Source organism: Hemitrygon akajei, chromosome 5 (assembly GCF_048418815.1).
Source record: "Hemitrygon akajei chromosome 5, sHemAka1.3, whole genome shotgun sequence".
NCBI lineage: Eukaryota > Metazoa > Chordata > Chondrichthyes > Myliobatiformes > Dasyatidae > Hemitrygon > Hemitrygon akajei.
Genome location: NC_133128.1, coordinates 136,905,548 through 136,926,662, shown reverse-complemented (window position 1 = coordinate 136,926,662; position 21,115 = coordinate 136,905,548). Strand labels below are relative to the sequence as shown.

The following is a 21,115-nucleotide window of genomic DNA, read 5'->3' as shown; positions in this document are numbered from 1 at the left end:
GCAAGAGTGTCTCCAGTATGATGCCTGCTCATTTTGCTGAATAAAGACTTCTATATCTTCCAGCTTTAATGTCTCTCCAGTGACTTGTTCACAGTCACTGTGAACTTGTCCATAGATGATGACTGCTCTGCCGGGTATTTTCATCAATTGTGTATCATATCTCACAACTGCAGTTTTTCTCCCTCCCCTTATTGGAGAATAAAGTTGCAACGTTTGCTGTGTGGCCAGAACAATGTGACAGCCTTGTGTTTGCTATTTACTATGTGTCCAATTTATTAGCCAGAATGTAATCTCTGTATTGTCTCTGTACTATTGAACGCATCAGTGCCTTGAGGACGTAGCTAACAGTGAAAGTAAACTCAGTGCCTTAAGAATGTAGCTAACAGTGAAAGTAAGCATGTAGAGATAACGGTGGTAGACGGGATCGTGGAGTGGTGTGATGATATGAGAACCAGTCAAAGCCGGGAAGAAACTAAGATAAGAAATTACTATAAAGAATACTGTGAACCAGGGCTCGGCGGACAACTAGTGACACGCTCATTAATTGTCTCAGCTTTTGTTTGCAAATAAAGGCTTAAACTTCTCGAAGAATTTTTCAAGAAACCACGACACCCTCTGCCCTATATCACCTCCTTCTATTTACATTTCCTTCAGGTCCATCGGCTGCAGTTAACAAGCATTCAACACTATCTCGCAGACTGCACCAACATAAATATTCCCTTTGTTCTTTCCAGTATTCCTGTTCTCTTTAGCTACAAGGATGTTTGCATTCTAAATTTTCCCAATTCTGTCGGAAAGCCATCCATCTGAGATGTTAACTCTTTTTCACTCTCCACAGATGCGGCACTACCCATTGCATATTTTCAGTGTTATTTTTTTCATTTTTCCAGCTCTGCAGTTTCTTATTTATTTGCCTCTGGATTAGGTGGAGGATATGTTAGTGAATTGTAAAATTATAAAAGCTAAACCCATAAAATGCTGGAAACTCTTGAGAAGTCAGGCAGCATTTATGGAAAGAGCAATAGAGTTTACATTTTAAGCCGAAGAACCTACTGCAGTTTCTTGATTTTCAAGTGTGAGGAGTCCCATTTTTGTCATATATTTAGAAAATAATTTACCAGAGAGAGTTAATGCAGTTATGCAGTCAACTCAGGTTACACTGCTGTGTCGCAGCTCCAAGGACAAGAAAGAACCTGACTTAAGGCACCCTTTGTGTGCAGTTCCTTCTTCAAAGAACAGGGTTTCCCTTCCTCTACCATTGATACTACCTTATTCGTATCTCCTCCAGTTACCTGACATTCATCTTCAACCTACCATTCCTCTCCTCCACCTTTTTATTCTTGCTTCCTTCCCCTTCCTTTCCAATTGTAATGACAGGTCTTGACCCGAAAAGCTGTCTCTTTATTTCTCCCCATGAATGCTGCCTGACCCGTCCAGTTCCTTCAGCATTCTGTGTGTGTTAAACTGTGTGGGGTTTAGGTGTTTTCCCTTTGACTGTACTCTGGGCCCTCCAGTTCTGTCCCACATCCCAAAAGAAGTGTTAATTGGAAGGTTAATTGACAACTATAAATCATGTGAGTGTATAGGGAGGTTAATTGATGATTATACGTTATGCAATTCTAGTGAATCTCTGGGGGTGCAAGAGGAAAATTAGACCAAAGAATATATGTACTTGATACTCAGTAGGGATATGGTGGGCTGAAAGAACTTAATTTCGTCTTTTAGAAGAAAGCAATGTTGTGTATATTATGTAACACACAAAGATGCTGGAAGCACTCAGCAAGTCAGGCAGCATCTATAGAGAGTAATGAGCAGCTGACATTTCGGGCTGAGGCCTTCATCAGGCTGACTCTCTAGTGTTTATATTATATATTGTGTCTGTATACCGCTAAGAACCTTATGTATCTTAACTTTTAATGCATTGCTGTACAGAGCACTACAGTGAGATGGGGGGAGTTTGATATCAATAGAACACATCTGGCTAAAAGCTTTACCCTTTGTTCCAACGAAACATAAATAAAGCTGCACAAACTTCCCCTTTAGTTGGAAAACAAGTGGACAATTTCTACCTGATAGGGTTAATTGTGATTTCCAGGCAAACAGCCATACTTTCCGCTCTCTATTAATAAACAAAATCAGTTTCTTTTTGTGTTCCAGGACTTGTAGTATATGTTCTGCAGCCCTGCTTACTGGACTATGCTAACATCATATATCTACCTTTTTTGCAACCAAAAGGGTGAGGTGATCTTACTGACAGTCCCCACATAATGAGGGTCTGAATGACAGTGAAACCAGGAGACGATAAGCTGCAACTTCTGTCCATCAAACTCTCTGAGAAGCTGATAGAAGTGCACAAGAATATGAAGCAATAGATAGGGGAGATAATCAAATTCTTTTTTCCATGGTGGGGGAGCAAAAACAAAAGGACATGGGTTTAAGGTGCAAGGAAGGAGCTTTAAAGGGGATCTAAGGGGTGATTTCTTTTTACAGGGAGTGGTTGATATCTCAAAAATATGGCCAAAGGAGGTGATGGTATCAGATGCAATCACCATGTTTAAGAAAAATTTGGACAGGCAGATAAACAGGCAAGGCATATAAGGATATGGTCCTAATGAGGGCAAACCGGGATAGGTTTAGGTGGGCAAAAGATCACCATGGATATAATGGGCTGAAAGGCCCCATTTCTGTGTTATAAAACTCCGAGATGAAACGACTAAGTTCCCAGCATTCCCATCTGTCAAAGGTGTTAAATTTTGTCAGTGGTGCTGAGCACATTCAGAAACATTCAAGCGGCACAAAAAAATCAAATACTTACAAATAAAGGTTATTAAGATAGTTTTTAAATAATAAAAATCATCTGAAATGTCTCAAAATCATCAATAACATTACCATGATCTCAATTTGGCAGTACTTTAACACAGCTAGTAGAGCTGCTACTTCACTTCTCTAGTGACATGGGTACCATCCTAGCCTGTGGCTGTGCGGAATTCACTTGTTCCCGCTGTGACCTCATGGGCTTCCTCTGGGTTCACTAGATTTCTCCCACATCCCCAAGGCACGTAGGTTGGAAGGTTAATTCTTTGTTGTAAACAGTCCTGAACATGTAGGTGATTGAAAGGAGTCTACACCACTATTTGATTATGGTTAATTTTTTAAATCCTTCTCAACCCCATTCTCCTGCTTTCTCCCCGTAACCCTTGACACCCTGACCAATCAAGAACATATCAACCTCCACTTAAAATGACTTGGCTCACACAGCCATCTGAGACAACGACTTTCACAGATTCACCACTCTTCTGGTTAAATAAATTCCTCCACATCCCTGTTCTAAAGGGATGCCCTTGTATTTTGAGGCTGTGCTCTCTGGACCTCGACTCTCTCACTATTGGAAATATCCTCTCAAAGTCCACTCTATGTAGGACTTCCAATTTTTAATCATTTTCAATGAGATCCCCCTCATTTTCTATACCTCTGTCCTTATGTCTTATTGCCCATTATTATCTGGGGGAATTGATGGGAGTGAGGGGAGAGTAAAAATACGATTAATGCAGGATTAGTGGAAATGAATTTCTGTTGGATGATGTAGGTTCTGTGGGCTGAACAGCCTGTTTCTATGCTGTATCTCTCTGAGCTTCTACCTTACAGCTATGAAATCTCAACTCAAGTGGTTGAACTGTGTTGACTGTGTACCAGTTCCTCCACAGCACAGGATCTGAGACAAGTTGCCCCAACCATCTCCTACTTCCTCCGGGACTGCACATGGAGTTCACTGGTACAGCACAGCCAGGAAGCCACCAGCAGACTCGGCTAGTAAGATTTGAACTTTCGCATTTAAATGGGTCGCCCAAAATATGGCAAAACCTAGTTCTTTTTTTGAAGGGAATATGGGCTTAGTCAACCATGAAATGAAGTGATACGTCAGGAAGGGAAAAAACTGACATCTGTGTATTAGTTTAAAAAAATAATAGGCGGAAATCTCTTTTGCTTCAGCAGAAATATTCTTGCCAAACCTCATGCTGTCCCATGTGTTACTGGTGAAAGACGTGCATCCCACGGACTACTATTTAGCCATAACCTAAAGACAATAGGCTAATTCATATTCTGTAAAATGAAACCAGTTTCTGCTAACATGAACTCCAGCTTACCAATTTGCTTTAAGGATAATGAACTGGGCGATACTTTGCTACGGGCGGAGGGAATGAAAATCTCCTATTTCTGTGGCTACATCTTTGATGGCTGTTCAGTTCCCAGTGACTGAGGTAGTATCTCTAACACGTCACAGGTGTTGTCATGATGTTTGGAATGGGGGATGATTTAGCGTTATTAGTGTAGAGCTGTGCGGTTAATGCAGGATGCTTTGTCAGACACTTGACACAGTGGAGCCAAGTTGAAGAAGTAGTCCAGTTAAGGGACGTGACTTGGAAAATGTGGAGGAGGCTTCACGCTGAACTGCAATTTTACTGTTCCAAACGATATCACTGAAGATTCAGAATGGAAGCACAAGAGATTGTAGATACTATCTAATGATCTGCAGCAGGTCAATAGCATTTGTGGGGGGAAATCGATTACAGCCTAGAAATGGAACTTGATCTACGTCAGTTGCCTGTTTCCTTCCACAGATGCTGCCTGACTCACCGAGTTCCTCCAGCAGCACACTTTTTGCTCAGAACAAAATATTCCTTTTCCCATTACACAAATCAAGAATTCTCTGGATTCACTCTCTTTATCTATTTTCTGATGACGACTGTGATGACTCAAGTCAAGTCACTTTTATTGTCATTTCGACCATAGCTGCTGGTACATAGTAAAATGTACTCAACATGTTTCTGAGTTTCAAAGCTAACATTTCTCGTCTGTTTCATATAAATGACTATTTCCTCCAATGTAAAGTTGGACAGTTGGATTCGGCAACCCATTTAATTCTTAATATCTCTTCTCCTACCAAAGTTGCATGTCCAGCCAAGGTCCTTTAGAATCCCTGTTACTCTATAACGTTAAATACCTCAAGGCTTTGAATATAACATTTATGATAATACAACACATAGTAGAAAGCTTATGGGTGTAAGCCCTAGTGCATAGATCTAAGCACAAAATCCAGGCTAATGTTTAAAGGCATATCAAGAGTGCATTGCCCTATCAGTGGTGTCAATGTTAAATTGGCGATCCACCTGCTCTCAAAGGCAGATGTAGAATAGTTCTGAAGGAACTCAATCAAAGTGAAGAAGGGAATACTCTTGGAGCAAAGTTTACCCTCAACCAACAATGCTGATACAGGTATCTGGCCATTACCTCTTTGCAGTTTGGGGATCTTGTCGTGCTCTGGGTTTGTTATTTGATGTTCTTGACTGTATATAAAGTACTTTCGCCCATCCTGAGTTCAGGAAAAGAAGCCCCACAAAAGCTAGTCCAAAGCGTATTGCATTTGACATCAGGGTGGCATGATTTATAAGGTGAATTAGAAACCCCATTTGGCAGGGGTAAGCAGTTTTTGCAATTACATACCATTCTTCAGCGAGGTTCAGTTTAGTCTGAAACACAAGGCTTCAGGAACCTTGTGTGAATACATTCCGAACCGTAGTGCTGAGCTAATCGCTCAGTTATGCTGGGTTTGAAAAGGTGCCCCTTGCTGATTGATCAATGGTATCTGAGTGAGAGTCTGGGCTGAGGCATAAGAATACCACAGATCAGCAATCCTTGGAATGTGGGAGACTTTGTGTGGGGCCTAGGTCAGAATTGCCAGAGACTTCAGCTACTCCCTCTCTTGGTTATTCTGAATGTCAAAGACTAATAACTTCAAGTGTTTCTCGTGCCCTGACCTTTTCAGGATGGTTGCCTTCGAACTTCTGAACTAGATCACTGCTACTGCTAAAGCTTCACAGGATCTGCCTTTATTTAGAGAGATTGCTCAGTCATCTCTTTCCCATTCATTACAGGGCCATATTCTCACAGGGTCTGTGCAGTAAAGTGGACTCACAAGGGCACTGAAAGTGTTCAGGGAATTGTTAATGCAAGCAAATCCCTGCGGCTTCTCTTTCTTTGAATTCGCAACTAGGAAAAGAAGGGGGAAGGAAAAAATAAAGAGGTAGATTTATGGATTATGATTTGGGATTTCCCAGAACATTTTGCAGTTGAATTCTACCACAAGAGAAAACTTAGCAGGCATTTTGAGCACAGTAAAACCTCACAAGTGATAATCTGTTTCCAATGATGTCATCAAAGGAGGGAAATAATGGTGAGGAAAACAGACTGAAGCATTGTGTCTTCTGTGGACGGGAAAGCTGATCGAAGCACAAGGAGTGTGAACACACAGGATAGTGGGAGATTATTTACTCTGTTGGAGGATGTGAGGAACAGAAGCCACAGGTATGGGGAAGAGAACTAAGAGTAATCTGAGGAAAGACTTTTTTAATGCAGTGATTGGTTGGAATTTGGAGTGCACTGGCTGCAGATGTGATGGAGGCAGTCCCTGCAGTGACCTTCATGAGGGAACTGGATAAATATACAGTGCAGACGATGTGCAGGACCAAGGAGAAAGGTTGGATCTACTGTATAAGAATTGATAGAAAACTGGTACAGACACAATGGTTCAAACAGCCCCTTTCTGTCCCGCGACCATTCAATGATTCTGCAACCTTTACTTCAAATTCAAATTCAAAAGTACATTTATTAGCAACGTGTGTATAAATGATACAACCTTGAGGCAGCTACAAAGCAAGAAGCCCAAAAGAACCCAATTTAAAGAAATAAAATAGAGACCAACTGTTAGGACATCCACCCACCCGTGCCAGCTTCCGAGGTCTAGGTGCTCTAACTCTCCGGAGTACGCATAGCTGGCATAGCCCCTTTAAAGATTCAGGGCAGTCCCGCTAATTGGCAATCATGTTTTGGGAACCGAGGATTGAGCATTTAAGAAGCACCAGAATGAACTGCAGTCCAGTGCTCAATCGTAAGCCCACTCGTGATTTCATCCAGTGTTTGTTTTGTGCTCAGATTCTCGATCCATTTGAAACCATGTTTCAATCCTTGCCATGGATACTCCAGCATTTAGATCCAAGTCATTCTTGTCAAGGACTCTTGTCACAGTATGACTGAGTCAGTATGGAGTCTTTCGTCGGCTGTGACCAGCCACAGCGAAAATATTTCCCAACAGAGCTTGGAGTTAGACAACCTCCAGGTAGCCATGGGTCAACTTGGAGCAAGGAGGAGGCCAGAGTCACTTGAGAGAGCCAGTACATCTTCCAATCCTGGAACGATTTGATGGTGACCTGGGTTCTTGCAGCAGCTTCCTCATCCAATGCTCATTAGTGTTTGCACTCCAGCTATCCCGGTTCCCTTTGGAGTGCGGAAAGGTGGCTTTCATTATCTCTCTTCTGACAGGGAGAGCCCTGGATTGGGCCAGCACACATAGGGAATGCAAGTCGGAAATTCACTCAGACTCGGAGGAATTCACGGCCGCCATGAGGGAGATGTTTCATCACCCTGCCGGAGCAAGCTGAGCCTCAGACCGCCTAGTGAAGTTTTGATGGGGGGGGGATGGACCTCAGTCGGTTACACAATCCAATTTCGGACCTTGGTCCAGGAGACTGTTTGGAAGGGGGAGGTCTTGGCCATGCTATATCTCCACGGACTTCGAGATAAACTGAAGGGTGGCCTCACCTTCGGAGAGCTAGCAGAGAACTTAGAGGTTCTCACCGACTGGTCCATCCATCTTGATAATTGCCTGGCAGAACATGAGGTCAAGGAGGGCTTGCACAAGCCTGAACTCAACGTATTGTTGTTCCACACCCCAGTCTTGGACCATGGCCAGCCCATCACCTGCTCAAAATCCAGATGAATCCATGCAGATCTGTTGCTCTAGACTCTCCGCCGATGCCGGTACCAAGGTTGCTGCTTTCACTGGGGGAAGCAGGGCACCCGTGGGCCAAAGGTCCGAAGCTACACCCACCTGGGGAACTGCTATGACTGACCAATGTCAGGACGACTGTGGCAGCAGCAGACACTACAGTCACCTGCATGGATTCTGGTCTTGTGGAGTTTACATGGGGTAAGGACCTGAGGTGGGTGAAGGCTTCTGTGGACTCTGGGGCAGCTGGTAATTTTCTGGATAGGGGAACAGCCCGTTGGTTCGACATACCTCAGGAGAGTTGAAACAGTCCTTGCCCGCAATTGTCTCAGACAGCCGCCCGCTAGGGTCTGGGCATATCTGACAACAGGCTGTGGTTTTGCAGATGACGATGGGGGATCATGTGGACGACATTAGTTTCTACATTATTGACTCTGCACCCATACCCCCTGATCCTCAGGTACCCTTGCTGTCTCGGCATAACACATCCATGGACTGGAGGGAGGGGAGGATTTCTGCCTGGTCCAGCCATTGTAAGAGGGTTTGTTTTCAGCTTGGTGTTCCAACCCCCAGACTTTCCTGAGACCAGCAGTCAACAAGGAAATAGACTCCTGCTCGGGGTAACCTGGAGCCTTCAGGAAACCTGGTCCTACCGGCAGGGGAAGACAAGCTGGCTCCTGCCAATAGGCCTGTGTGAGTCCCGATCCTGTCCGGTCAGGGGTGTGCTGGAACCAGATCTCTAGTTCAGGAACAAACCAAGGAGGTGCCCAAGCAGTATGCAACTAGCAGCTAAGCTAAAGGCTCCAGTTGCCAGGTTCCATCTCGGGGGAAGGCTCCAAAACGGAGACCTTTGGCACCTAGTCCCCGGAGAACAAGAAACCATTTGTCACATCTTGCTGTTGGTTTCTGAGGAGACGCACGAGGATTTAGACTTTTTTCACCAAAGATTCTTGTGGTCCTATGGGGGAGACTGGAGTCTGCTGAATAACCCCCCGCTGCCAACAGAGTCTCAGGAGTCATCCTCAGAATAAGGTTCGGGGATAATTGCGGCACCTAGCTGGCAGAAATCCCTTCCATTTACAAGGATTTGGAAGAGGTCTTCATTTAGGGAAAGGCCTCGAGTCTTCCACCACACTGACCCTACGACTGTGCAATAGATACGTGTCTTCCGCGGGGTTGATCTTTCACACTCTCAGACCCGAAGAGAAACACTGTGGTGGAGTATGTTAAGGAGGCTCTTGCCCTGGAATTCATTCGCCCCTCCACCTCTGGCTGCTCCTTTGTACAGAAGGACAGGAATGGCGTCACTGGCTTGAAGGGACCAAGAACTCTTTAATCATATGGACGGACCACAAGAACCTCACTTACATTCAGGAGGCCAAGAGACCGAATTCCAGGCAAGCCAGGTGGTCCCTTTTCTTCAACTGTTTTAATTTCATCCTGACCTATCGACCGAGACCTAAGAACAAGAAGCCAGATGCCTTGTCCCGTCAGTTTGATGAACTCGAACGGGGAAAGCAGCCTACCACCATTTTGCCCCAAGCCAAGGTGATAGCGCAAATTCATCGGGGGATTGACACACTTGTTCACAAGACCTAGGCGCAAGGAGATATTCCTCAGAACGGTCCTCCGGGTCGGCTGTTCGTTCCTAGTCCTTTCCACTCTCAGGTTCTTCAATGAGGACATGCATCGAGATTGACATCTCACCCAGAGATTGCCAGGACCCTCAAATTCATTGAGAAGTCATTGGTAGCCCAGAATGATAAGGGAGATCCATCAATACGTGCTGGCATGAGGTGTGCACCCAGAACAAGGAGGCCCGCATCCAACCTCAGGGGTTTCTTCACCCTCTGCCTATTCTGGAAAGACCATACGCTCACATCTCCATGGACTTTGTCACAGGTCTTCGTCCTTCCAAGGGAAAGACCATTATGATAATTGTTGATTACTTTTCGAAGGCTTGCGAATTCATCACCCTGAACATACATCGATCTGCAGTGGAGATGGCCAAGATTGTCCTGCAGCGGGTCTTCAGAATCCTTGGTTTTCCGGTACACTGAGTCGGATTGTGGTCCATAATTCGCATCATGTTTCTGGAGGGCATGTTGCAAGCTGACTGGGGCAACAGCAAGTCTTTCCTCTGGGTTTCACCCACAGTACCAAGCCAGACAGAGCAGTGGAATGTACCTGGCCTCTGAAAGACCAAACTAGTGGAGTGACCATTTGATGTGGGCAGAGATTGTCCACAACACTTTACGGCATGTGGTGCAAGGGATGCCACCTTTCGAATGCCAGTCTGGGTGTTCTCTTCCCTGAGCAGGAGGCAGAGGTTGGGGTTCCTGAGGCTCTAGATCTCGTCCAACGCTGCAAGAATAGATGGACTAGGGCAAGTGAGATTTTGTTAGCTTCTACTCAGAAGGCTGAAGTAAAGGTTAATTTTGCAGCCTGAGCAACGGGTCTGCCTCTGCAAGTGGAGTCCAGGAAATTAGTGCCCAAGTTCATTGGACCCTCCAGGATTCTTAGAAAAGTAAACCTGGTGGTCTACATTTTGCAGTTCCCTCAAGATCAATCCCACTTTCCATAGGATACAGGTTTTCACCATGAGAAGAATTTTGTTTGAGGTGTTTGGCAATATCTCATGGACTGGGAAGGATTCGGATGGGAGGAGAGGCGCTGGGTGCCTGAAGGAGACATCTTGGATCTGGCTCTCATCCATGACTACAATCATCGTCTCTCTGGGCAGCCAGGACCATCAGGAGTCGGCTGTTTTGCGCTCAGATACTCAATCCAGTTTGAAATCGTGTCTCGATCCTTGCCGCAGATACTCCAGTATTTGGGTCCAAGCCGTTCATTCTCGTCACTCCAGCGCCCAATGCGCAGAGAAAGAGAGAGAAAAACACAAATCACATGAATAGAAACGAGCAACAACACTCTGAACCAAAGTTAATTCTTAGATCTGAATCCCAGAGTAGGCCCAAGCCTCGGTATCAGTTCACCATATTAGTGAGTACAGAGCACAGCAGCTGGGACAGTCTTCATAGCCTTAGTGCCACGAAGAGAGGGGTGAATATCGTGAGCGAAATACACTCCTGTCTTCAATCCCAACACCCTGTCTTTCCAGTCTATCTGGGACAGCATTTAACGTCCAAACAGTGTATCGTACTGTGCACTATGACCTGGACACCACTGAAATGAAAGGCTCCGGGCCTAGACCACGCCACCCAGCAGCTTGCTCTGAGCCCAGATTTTGCTATCTGGCCTGAAGCCACTCTTGTCAGCTTGGCACCTTGAATGATCTAACCTCACACCTGGGCCAGTTGTACGGGCATCAAAACTCCTCTGCCTCGACTTCTCCTCTCCGAATGGCTCACTCCATCTGCGTCAATTCTGCAACGTACCAGCATGGTTCATCCTTTGAATTCGCTTTGCCTTTGCTCACCTCTTCATTGCTTGCAGTGATAAGTTACCACAATTTACTTCAGAAAAGGTGTCATTAGTAATGTTTTAGCCGAATTTCTTGCCTTTGAACTACCAGTGAGCTGTCGCACACACTCTGTAGCACCATCTTAAACTGGAAATCAGGAACTTCCCCAATCTTCTCAGCATAAAGCAATCCCTCACATCTTCTTCTGAGACACAAGAGCCTTGATTTGACTTCACATTGGGAAGATAACACATTCTGAGGGGGTGCAGCACTCCCTCAGAATGACACAGGTGCCTCAACCTTGCCTAATCAACATTGTTCAATATTCAGCAATGTCTGGTGGTGTGTTATTTATAATATTGATTGCTACAGCACAGGAAGGGTGTGATTAGAGATATCGTGAGCCTGTTTCCCTGTTGTATGGCACTTCATGATTCAATGGTTGAGAACAATGATTGTTATTTTAAAGCAGTCTATCAGCACGTTGAGATGTCTGTAAGGAAATGCTGCAGACTGGCACAGTCCAGGCTGCAGGAGTAATACTGAGGGATGAACTGAAGCTTGTTGTAGGCAATGCTAAGGCTCCACGAGAAAGAGGAGGGAGTCTTAGAGAACCAATACAAGCAATGTGGACTCACTGAACCAGTCTTTGCAAAGACATGTTCTGCTGGGAATGGGTTCAATGCAAATATTTAAACAATGTGGGACCACACAGCTGCTGGGGGAGGGTTACCATTTACATCTTTCCATCAACGCTCCGCGGAATGGCACACACTAGTGTCACACACTCCCAGGGTTAGACACGGAATGAAACTTGCTCTAAAAGTACCATTATCTCACTGAGGGAAAAGCGTAGACACAGAGTGAAGCTTCCTTCAAACAGTCCCATCATACTTCCAGGCAGTGGAATCAACACTAAGTGAAGTTCCCTCTAACAGTCCTGTCATACGTTTGCAGCACAGTAAAAAACATAACCTACTACAGGGAGTTCCCATCACAGCATTAAACTGCTGGGTGTTGCTTTTCCTTCGCAAAGTCCTGATGTCTGGTTTTATTTTAAGGGCTTGTCATGTTTCCCACTATCTGATACTAAAGCCATTGTCTTTATCCCTGCCACAAACTCTTTCTCACTGCCACTTACTCTACCCCTCCCCCATCCCCTTCTGGCTACTGTCCAAGGCTGAATAACATCGTTTGTAACCTTAACCTTAACATTGCCAGGTATGTGGGAACTGGGCATCAAATGTACTGAGAATAACTTGGTTGCTTGAGGCCCATTTAGATGCTATGTCTCAGGTAGTTATTAAGGACGTAGAATAGGACAGCACAGGAACAGTGCCTTAGCCCACAATGTGGTCTGAACTAACTAAATTAGTAATCAACTGCCTAACTAAAGTAATCCCTTCTGCCTACACGGTGCACACACTCTTGCATTTCCTGCACATTCATGTGCCATGTGCCCCTCTTGAATTCCTCAACCGAGTTATGATCTTGTTCCTTTGTTTTCTTTGTTCAAATTCCACCTTCCAGTCTCTTTCACATTTGGACACGCTGCGCTTTATCCACAGTGTTAAACAAACTCTGTGATCCTGTACTTGAGGAACAGTGGGGAGACAGTCTCGATGTTCATCCAACAAGTCCAATGGCTAAGCAGCATTGTGAAATCTTCCTGCATTCAGGCTCACATCTTTCCATGCTGCCAGGGATGCCTGAAGGTTATGAGCAACGCTATATAAATGAAAATTCCCTCGTGCTGTCCACTTGGGCACGGTAAATTCTCTAAATTCCTGTATCAAGGATTTTATTGATAAAGATAATTGCATTCCTTGACTCTAGTTGTTAGTGAGTGAATTTTCCTTAAACATTAATTTAATATTAGAACTAAATTTGTTACAAAGTTGGCACTGGGAAGCAGCTAGAAGAGAGCCTGCTTCACGATTCCAACAACCTGGGTTTAATCCCAACCTCCAGTACTGTCTGTGTGGAGATTGCGCGTTCTCCATATGACTGTCTGAGTTTCTTCTGCATGTTCCCATCCCAGAAAAATGTGCAGGTTAGCAGGTTAAATGGCTGTTGTACATTGTCCCTAGTGTGTTGGTGTGTGGTAGAATCTCAGGGAGAGTTGATGGTCATGTGGGGAGAGTCAAGTGGGGTGAGGGAGGATTAATGTAAATGGATGTAGGATTAATGAAGCAGTGTTCATGAGTTCATGTTTGGGAATATGATGGTGGAGGGGAAGAAGCTGTTCTTTAAAAAATGAGTGTGGGTCTTCAGGCTCCTGTATCTCATCCCAGGTGGTAGTAAAGAAAAGAGGAACTGGACAATGTGGGTCCTTAGTGAATAATGCCTTCTTTTTGAGGCACTACCACTTGAAGATTTCCTTGATGGTGAGGAGGGTTATGCCTGTGATGGAGTTGGTTGAATCTTGCAGTCCTGTGCATTGGAGGCTCCACACCAGGTTGTGATGCAATTAGTCAGAATGCTGCCCACCACAGTTCACCATACAGTCATTGGTGTAGAGAGAGTGAATGGCTTGTTCCAATGGTGCAAAATCAGGGGTAGAGCGTGTCAGACAGAAGAGAGAAGAGGGTAAAAGAATTAGAACCAGTTAAGATACAGTGTGGGATTGTGAAGATGAGAACTGCTGACTCAATTGCCTTACTCTCAGCTGAGTCAAGAGTGCAACCGGAATTCACATACAGAATTCACAGGAAAATATAAGCAGAAATAGCATGGGATGAAAAATGCCATAAAGCCATTTAAGCTCATCCAATCACAGCAATTCCCTCTGTTCTACCCCTCCCCCACTTTCTCTTCTACAGAAAACTAAACTCTCTTCCCCAGTTCTGAAGAAGGTCACACATCAGAAGTTTTTTTTCCCCACAGAAGCTGCCTGGCCAGCTGAGTTTCCAGCACGATGCAATTTTGTTTTAGGAGCAGGATTAGGCTGCCAGACCCCTCAAGGACCCCCTCTCCATTCAATACAATCATGTCTGATCTACCCCGGACTTCAACATCTCCTCTGTGCTGATTTTCCACTACACTCAATTCCCACTTTTGAGTTGCACCTTCAAAACTGCATTCATGTGCACACATGTCACCTGAGTGTTTGAAGTGCCACTCAAAAGCTGAAGAAATTTAAATCCAAATGCACAATTTGGGCTGGTAGTTATTGAACAGACATCCATCTTGCAGGCGTTGGGTAGCTTGTTCAGAGTTTGTGGCAATCGGTATGAGAGCACTTTGTACCTGTGGGGCAGATATGAAAAACTCTAGAAATAATAAAGGAAAGGTCAGTATCTAGCTTCGATTATATAGGGTCCTGGTAAGAGTATATTTGGAAATACTATGCACAAGTCAGGTCTCCATACCTAATGCACTGTATACTTAAGAGCATAGAAAAAAAGCTGTAGGCTATTCAGCCCTTTGAACCTGCTCTATAATCATGGAAAATCACTCAAATTCATGGAGCCAGTGCTCGCTTCGGCAGCACATATACTAAAATTGGAACGACACAGAGAAGATTAGCATGGCCCCTGCGCAAGGATGACACGCAAATTCGTGAAGCGTTCCATATTTTAAAATAAATAAATAAATAAATAAATATTCATGGAACCGTACAGTATGTAAACAAGCCCTTCAGCCCACCGTCAATGCTGACCATCAACCCTCTACCTTTACCCAATCCCATCTTATTCTCCCCATATTTCCATCATCTCCTCTCAGATTCTAACACCCACTTACACAACAGGGGAAATTCAAAGTTGTCAGTTAGCCACCAATGTGATAGATGTGTTTAGATGTGGGAGGAAATTAGTGTACTCAGCCAAAATCCATGTGATCTTAGGTTAGCATGCAAGAGCCACACAGACAGCACCAAAGGCCTGGAGTGAATCCAGGTCACTGGAGATGTAGTGCAGCTCTTTGCCAGCTATGCCGCTGTGTCCTGTGCCAGCTTTCTCCCCATACCTCTTGATCCATATAGACCGAAGAACAATGCATATAGTTCATGATTTAAAATGCTCTCCGTGGTAGATAATTCAACACTTCAGGGGAGAAGAAGGGAGAAAGGGCAGGGAAGCTTACCCACTTGATTCCTGGGATGGGTTTTGTACTTGGAGGAAACTATCCATACTCATGTGAGTTTCAAACAATGAGTGGATGGCCCTGTTGAAAATTACAGAATTGTCATGGGGTATGACAGGGTAGATGTGGAGTAGATGCTTCCCCTCTTTGAGATATCTGGAACACAAGGTCAAAATAAATGGCCACTGAGGACTGAGATGAGGAGAAATTTCTTCACTCAGGGAACAGTGAATCTTTGGAATGATTTGCCCAGGAGGGCTGTGGAGGCACAGTTGCTGAAAAAGGATCAAAAGATTTTTTAATTATTAAAGGAACTAAAAGATATCGGGTTAGTTCAGGAAAATTGTGCTGAGGTAAAAGAACAGGTTTGATCTCATTTAATGATGCAACAGAAATGCGGGGCCAAATAGCACGTTCTTGGTTCTTTTTCTTATGATCTAACTATGGAGAATGGGATGGAAAGGTGAGTATCGGGGTGGTGGGGGACGGTGAGTACAGTCTTCAGTCATTTCTAGTTATGGACACATTAGCTAGCTAGTCTCAGGTGAAACTTGAGGTCAGTCACTTCAGTATTAGAGGGTGCCCACCTTTGAGGGATGGGTGGTATTTTGGCTGGAAGCAATGAAGATGCAACGGATCTGGGACCAGTCCATATTCCAGAAGGTTCCACCATTGTTCTCTTATGCAGTTACAAAGAAACAGACTCTTGACCTCACACTATGATCTTGCACCTTTTTGTCAACCTGCACTGCACTTTCTCTGTAGCTGTTACACTTTATTCTGCATTCTGTTATTGTTTTACCTCGCACTACCTCAGTACCTGTGTAATGAATTGATCTGTATGAACAACATTCAAGACAAGCTTTTTACCGTACCTCAGAACCCATGACAATAATAAACCTGTTATCTTATGTAACTTCAAAACATTAAACTAACTCAAAGAAAGGCTCAGGAGTCCGGGAATGTGGGTCCAACTTTGTGTTTACTTTTTAGCGAGGCGCACACATATCACGTGGCAATGGGATGACATTGGCAATTCACGTATTTATACATATAATCTATAATGAATTATTTAAACAAACAGGGATGTTTAATCAGCCAATATACATAATGACAAGATTACTCAAACATAACTTAAATATTAAATAGTTAACAATTCCGATTCCAAATTTTGGTGTAATCCCTTTGGAATGTTCTACATTGAACAAGGCACAAAAGCTAAATCCTGACTCTGCCCATTCTGTGAGGGGGTTTGACTGAGGGTGCTCGTCAAGTGGGCAAGATCTAACTCTATTGCAATTTTCTTTGCTAATGCCCAACTGATCCTTGCACTACCTCCAAATTCAATAGATGGCACACCGCATGTACTACTGTAGCCGACAAAATAGTTGTGGAACGTAGCTAATGTACTAATGTGGAAAACATACTGGATAAGATCTGGAAGGATTCCAACAAATGCTGTATCTGGAAAGCAAACTACAGGCATTTAAACAACCCTTCCCCCCCCCCCCCCCCCCCCCCTCCAAGGCATACTGTCTCATGGTTCTTCACACGAGTACTTGCAGACAATGAACCAGAGACAGGGATGTAAGATGGTCAAACAATAAGTTCCGGAGAGCATCTTAAGGGAAGAGAGAGAGAGGGGGCAAAGGCTAGGGACAGAGAATGGATGGCTATAGCATTGACAGCTATGGTGGGATGAAAGGAACTGGCGTGTAGAGGAGGTCAGAAATGAGGGTTCAGAGAGCTTGTAGAGGTTATGGAGGAAGGGGAGATGCTCCTAGTTTGGATAAGTGTGTGTGGAGTGATTTTTTTCAGAAAACCTTTTATGTTAAATACAGTAGGTATTTTGCCGGATTGCAAACTAGTAACGTTGTTCCTCTTGCTCTGTGATGTACCATGTTTAGATTCAACATATTTTATCACATTTTTAACTAGATTAATAGCTTTGCAAGATTTCTATAAAGAATGTATAACCTCCTGAGAAGACAGAAATCTTTCTTTCCCATACTTCACTTGCCAGTTGCTGTTGACTCACTGGAAATAAATGGAAAAGCCTAATGACAAAAGTGGCATCCTTTCCTGGTTATTAAAACACTGGGCTGGCGGTATGTACTGTTGACAGTCTATCGTGCTTTTAATATTTATTGCTATAAATGGTGAGAGAGAAGACATCAACCAAGTGCCTGGGAATGCTGTCATACGAATGACCAATGGAACAGTCTGATGAGGATTGGGGATGCTCAGCTTCCATCTTGTCATTAACAGTCCAATGTCCAAGATCAGCTGACCAACTGGGTTGGTAAGTGTGTTGCCGCAGTACTAAGAAGTCTGTGTACGATACAGTGAATTGAATTGACTTTATTTCTTACATCCTTCACATACATGAGGAGTAAAAATCTTTACGTTACGTCTCCGTCTAAGCGTGCAATGTGCAAGCATAGTAATTTATAATAAATAGAACAGTCAATGTAACATAGAAATACACTCAGATCAGCATGAGTTAATCAGTCTGATGGCCTGGCAGAAGAAGCTGTCCCAGAGCCTGTTGGTCCTGGCTTTTATGCTGCAGTACCATTTCCCGGATGATAGTAGCTGGAATAGATTGTGGTTAGGGTCACTTGGGTCCCCAATGATCCCACGGGCCCTTTTTACACACCTGTCCTTGTAAATGTCCTGAATCATGGGAAGTTCACACCACTGGGCTGTCCTCACCACTCTTTGCAAAGTCCTGTGATTAAGGAAGGTACAGTTCCCATACCAAGCAGTGATGCAGCCAGTCAGGATGCTCTCAATTGTGCCCCTGTAGAAAGTTCTTAGGATTTGGGGGCCCATACCAAACTTCCTCAACCGTCTGAGATGAAAGAGGTGCTGTTGTGCCTTTTCATCACACAGCTGGTGTGTACAGACCACGTGAGTTCCTCTGTAATGTGGTTGCTGAGGAATTTAAAACTGTTTACCCTCTCAAACCTAGCTCCATTGATGTCAATAGGGGTTAGCCCATCTCCATTCCTCCTGTAATCCAGCTCCTTTCTTTTTGCAACATTGAGTGTGATGTTGTTTGCTTGATACCACTATGTCAGAGAGATGACTTCTTCCCTGTAGGCCACCTTGTTATTGTTTGAGATAAGGCCAATCAATGTAGTGTCATCGGCTAATTTAATTAGCAGATTGGAGCTGTGGGTGGCGACACAGTCATGGGTATACAGGGAGAAAAGAGGGGACTTAGTAAACAGCCCTGAGAGGGCTCCTGTGTTGAGAGTTAGAGAGGTGGAGGTGAGGGAGCCCACTCTTACCACCTGCTGGCGATCTGACAGGAAGTCCAGGATCCAGCTGCACAAGGCAGGGTCAAGCCTGAGGTCTCTGAGCTTCCTGTCGAGCCTGGAATTATGGTGTTGAATGCTGAACTGTAATCCAAGAACAGCATTCTCACATAAGCATCCTTCTTCTCCAGATGTGTAAGGACGGTATGTAGAGCAGTAGCTATTGTGTTGCCTGTCAATCGGTTGTGTCGGTAGGCGAATTGTAGGGGGTCCTGTGTGGGTGGTAGCATGCTGCAGATGTAATCCTTGACCAGCCTCCCAAAGCATTTGCTTATTATTGAGGTGAGTGTGACAGGACGCCAGTTATTCAGACATATTACCTTGGTCTATTTTGGTACAGGAACAATGGTGAATAATCTGAAGCAGGAGGACACATATGCAATCAAAGCATATGGAGGAAACCCAATCGGTCAAAGAGTGACATTTGTACCACATGAAAGCAAGGTCTTCAGACCAACTCCTCCATATTGAATAAGGTGCCTCCCCATGCTAGTCCTATTTTTCTGCATTTGGCTCATCTCTCTCTAAAATTTTCCTCTCTATGTACCTGTCCAAGTGTCTTTTAACTGTTACAATTGTACCTGTCTCTACCACCTCCTCTAACAGCATGTTCCACAGAGAGTGCATGCAAACTCCACACTGACAGCACCTGAGATCATGATTGAAGGTGGGTCACTGGTGCTGTAAAGCAGCAGCTTCACCTATTCCCTATCCGTGTAGGGTTCCAGTCTCTGAGTTTATTCAAGAAGAAAGTAATGATTAATTTGGATTTTAAGGGAAAATGAGAGAAAATATTTAGTACAGGAGAGTGACCCTGAGGTAAAAGGTCAGCCTTGATCTTAATGAATGACAGCATAAGGGCATTACCTTAGGAGGATGATGGCACCTAACTTTGCTTGCATCTTTGGAAACACCTCTATTTCTATCTTTAATATCTCTATTTTTCTCTTTCAGGATTCTTTTGAAGACCCTGGCCTGGAGTTACACGCTGACTTTGTTTCTTTGCGGGAATGGGACTTGCTCTCAAGGTTTCACAATTGGCGACTTTTCGATATACCAAGAGCGCAGCCTAAAAGACTAGTACGCTTTCAGGGTTCCGAGATTTCGTGGCTCTGGAGGCGGCTGGACTCAAGGTCGGTGCCTCCGCAGGAAACTGGTGTGTCGTGGGAGAAGGAAGATCGAAAGCAGCAAGCTGGCTGCTGGCTGTGTGCCCAGAGACCCGAGTTCTTTGGGCATAGAGCTCGGAAAAGGCGATGAAACAGACTTTTAACATCAAAAATCAGCGAGTTGTTTGTTATGTCTCCTCTCTCGCTGTGAAACAGGGACACCTCTTTTTCCCTTATTAGGGAGGGAGAGAACCTGTGGTATGACAAATACCAGGTGAACAAGTAGTCTTTGGGGTACTGCAAGTCTGTGTCTTTATTGATGCTTTGCTGCACGCTTGAGTGCTCCGTGCTTGAATCGTTTTTTTTACTGGTGGGGGAGAGGGGATTGTTGCTTTGCTGCTGCTTATGCATGGGAGGGAGGAGTTGGGGGGGCTTTGGGGTTCTAACATCTAACTGTCATTCATTCTTTGGGGCACTCTGTTTTCGTGGATGGTTGTGAAGAAAAAGAATTTCTGGATGTGTATTGTATACATTCCTCTGACATTAAATGTACCTTTGAAACCTCCCAAGACAGAAGCCCCAACTATCTTGAAAGAGAGGGGTGAGGGACCATGAAAGCATCAACAAGTTCCCCTTCTAATGTCACGTCAGTGCTGCCTGGGAAGATGCAGTCATTCTGGCGATTGTTCAGTCAAGAGTCAATGAGCAGCTGGGTGATGGGGAGCTGCACACCTCTGGCCTCACCATCATATGTGTTCACATTGCGGAAGGGGGACAGAGATGGGCTTGTCCAGGGATCAACAAAGTATCTATCGATCTATCTATCTACAGAAAGCAGCAACAACGAGACTACAGAAGAGATAATGATGAGAAAATCAGTCCTTTAGCCGTTTTGATATTGGTCAGGATACACTAAGAACAACACTGTTCCTGGAAATAATGCTGCTAAACTACATTCGGAGTTCTTCAACCTTTTCACTGAATTGACAGGTAGAGTTAGAGTACAATCCTAAATGGGCCAAGTCACACCACCTTTCAGCCGCTACTTCTGGGATGCTTCTTAGAATTTAAAAGCTACAGGATGAAGATTAGGGCAGTTTCTTGTTGGGACAAGCTGCCTGTTCAGTCAGATGCAGCTAGCAGGAGAGTCAAATTGCCCAAAGCAACAAAATGCATGCACAAGATTTTTTTCTGTCTTTTTACATGTTTGAAAGTTTGTTTTGGAATTGCTTGGTTATGGAGGCAAAGAATAGGGCAGTAGCAATGTGGAATATTTCAAGTACTTGGGCAATAGTCACCATCCACTTTTAAGGCAGGACTTGATATCCCAGAG

At 44.4% G+C, this 21,115-nt stretch overlaps 1 long non-coding RNA gene and 1 other non-coding gene across 2 annotated transcripts in view; both read left to right on the top strand.

The window, feature by feature from the left end:
* Positions 1-20,126, top strand: part of LOC140728206 (uncharacterized) — a 43,523-nt gene extending 23,397 nt beyond the window's left edge. The window contains exon 3 of the long non-coding RNA XR_012099014.1: positions 19,631-20,126. This is a non-coding gene — a long non-coding RNA (uncharacterized lncRNA). The remainder of the gene's footprint in view (positions 1-19,630) is intronic.
* Positions 14,742-14,848, top strand: LOC140728640 (U6 spliceosomal RNA). The gene has a single exon (XR_012099130.1). It is a non-coding gene; the product is annotated as a U6 spliceosomal RNA (small nuclear RNA).
* Positions 20,127-21,115: the final 989 nt, after the last annotated feature.